This window comes from Cyphomyrmex costatus, unplaced genomic scaffold (genome assembly GCF_001594065.2).
Source record: "Cyphomyrmex costatus isolate MS0001 unplaced genomic scaffold, Ccosl1.0 scaffold324, whole genome shotgun sequence".
NCBI classification, from domain to species: Eukaryota; Metazoa; Arthropoda; class Insecta; order Hymenoptera; family Formicidae; genus Cyphomyrmex; species Cyphomyrmex costatus.
This window is the reverse complement of record NW_017277385.1, coordinates 15,807-18,694: the sequence shown is the minus strand read 5'-3', so window position 1 is coordinate 18,694 and position 2,888 is coordinate 15,807.

Genomic DNA, 2,888 nt, shown 5'->3' with positions numbered 1-2,888 from the left:
AGATGGTGGATGAAAATGTTAGAAAAATAGTGAAATTCTCTTCAAAATTGCTATTTAAAGGTTTTGAGGATTGCTACTGACAAATAAAAAGTAAGTTTGAAAAAATTCAAAATGGCAAGTTTAATATGATAAGAACATTATGACGGATTGAATTTTTTATGTCGCTCTTAAGTTATTATCGCTCTTTGCCGAACCCAGGAATAACCACGTGGAGGTGGCGATAATTATTCCCTTTTTTGTTTTTTTTGTATTTTTTTTCTGTTTTTATTGTTTTCTTTGTATTTTTTTTTTTTTTTGTATTTTTTTTTTTTTTTTTTGAAATAAATGAAAAGAACGAACATTAGTAAATGTTTACATAAAAAATTCAATCCGTCATAATGTTCTTGTCATATTAAACTTGCCATTTTGAATTTTTTCAAACTTACTATTTGTCAGTAGCAATCCTCAAAACCTTTAAATAGCAATTTTGAAGAGAATTTCACTATTTTTCTAACATTTTCATCCACCATCTTCGATCCGCCATTTCTAATTTTGTAGAATTGACTTTATGTTTGTAATCAGCATTTCTCAAAACTTCCTAGTAGCAATTTTGAAGCGAATCCTTCTATTTTTGAAATTTTCGGTCAGCCATATTGGATCCGCCATTTTGAATTTTTTAAAACTGACTTTATATTCGTTACCTACGACCCCAAAAACCTTCCGGTACCAAATTTCAGCAATTTCTTTCAGAGACACTTAAATTCATCTGTTAAATTAATAATCGGTGTTTTCTAACCTTAAAACTCAAAACGGGCAAATATAAAAAAACACGTATCAAATGTTTTTCGATATTCTATTCATATGCCAAGTTGCAAAAAAATCGGCGTATGGCACTTGAGTAGTGTTACTTGTGAATTAAACCGCGCAATGTCAGTCTTTAAATTGTTTATCACTCGTCCGTAGAAACTGTAGACACAACTGTCCGCAATTGCTCTGATTGTAACGTTGATAAAGTATGTGATTGTATTGGATTACACAGTTTGTTAGATATCGCTCGAGTTCATTCGGCGGTCGGAGGTTACCAAAACTGTCGAAATATATGACACGATTCCCCCTTTTCGCGTACGCTACCCAATGCGTACCGGGTCACTCTGCGTTGTCCAGATTCACGATACCGTTCTCGTTTCGATGTACTCCTTCCACCGGTAATGTCGTACGCATAAAGATACCTCTGAAATACGGAATGCACATACGTTTTGCAAGTTGTAGCAGTTGCACGTTGGTAGTTACACCCGTTCGTATTTTTAACGTCTCATCGACGTTTTTTTTTCTCTTTACCACTCCTCGTCCACGCTTGTAGGGAGCGAGATAAACACCGTGACCTTCCATGACGCGATTATGACGTTGCATTTCTTCCAGCTGATGCTCCGCTGCTCTGCTATCATTTACAGCCTTGGCAACTCCCGCCGCTCCACCGACCAACGACCCGAAGACGCCCAGCAGCGGAAGAACAGGCAGGACACCGCTGCGTTTCGCTATCGGAAAATCCTCTTACTCTTTCACTTCTTTGCTTTTAAGCATGGGCTATGGACCCATCTTGATATACATACAGATGGGTATGAACCCATCTTCGTTTTAGCCTTCATAGCCGCCCAAACAGCTGTGGCGGCGGCTCTCTCTGTGAGAAACGAATCTCTCGCGGTAATGCGTTTACGCGCCTTTTCAGCGAGTATATTATCAGCCCCGTGCCGTTCAGCGAGACTGTTGTTGTGCGAATACGCTATATCGTGTTCGCGACACGCCGTGTCCAATGGGTTAATACCTCTGTCGCCTCTAGCCAATCGTTTCTTCAAGCGCGTCCCCGGTCCACAAAACTGGTAACCGGGAATGTGCAGTTCGAAAGGAAGCGCGTTTATCACTTTACAATTTTTTATCAACGGCGCTGGACCGTCGATATGAGTTTGATGACTCGGAAAATTGTAATGCTTCAGACACCGACGATGTCGTTGTACCACCGAATCGGCTCGTATATGCTCAGGTAGTCTATCCCACAGCAGATCTATACAATTCTCAAACTCTCGTAGTAAAACAATTTTCGGTATATATTCCAATTCTTTGGAGGTTAAATCATTCGACACGATGAGAAACATTTTGATTACTGAGCGATTACGCTCTACGTAGTTCTATAAATAGGCCCGCTCGCGACATCTTTTCCAGTTTCTTGTGTAACGCGAAAATATGCGGTTCGTGCACCAGTCGCAGTCTATCAAAGTGACGAATCTCGACGGTAAAGTGCAAACCAATAAAGAGATGCGCAAGCATGGCAAGATGCTGCCGAGTTCGGTAAATCTTCGGAATAGGGGAAACAGCTCCGATCTTCTTGACCTTGACATATGTTGTCAAGGTCATGACCCTGAGTAACTTTGCCTTACCAACTAGCCGTCGCTCGCCCTTCGTTAAAAAGATATTAACAAAAAAAGTTTCAAAAAATAACGTACCATTATACTGCTGTATATAATAAAAAAAACATTACTAAATGACAATAATGTTAAATAAACGTTGAATATCTATGGAGAATTATGTTACGATTCTAACGGATACAAATTACTCATTATTTCAAAAAATCGTTCAATACGTTTGTCAAAAGTATACAGTCTTTTGAACAAAAATTCAGCTATGTAATGTTCATAATTGTACTCTCTTGTACCAAAACGTGGAATATTAGCACGTAAATCCCAGGGGCACACGACTTCTACGATTGTACTGTTGCTTCTATGATAGTACTGTCGGAGCAGACCTCTGACGACGGTGTGGGTGCGGGGGGGTGGCCGGAGGCCGAAGGCCGATGGCCGAAGGCCGATGGCCGCCCCCTTGCACCCGCCCGTGTGTGTGTGTGTGTGTGTGTGTGT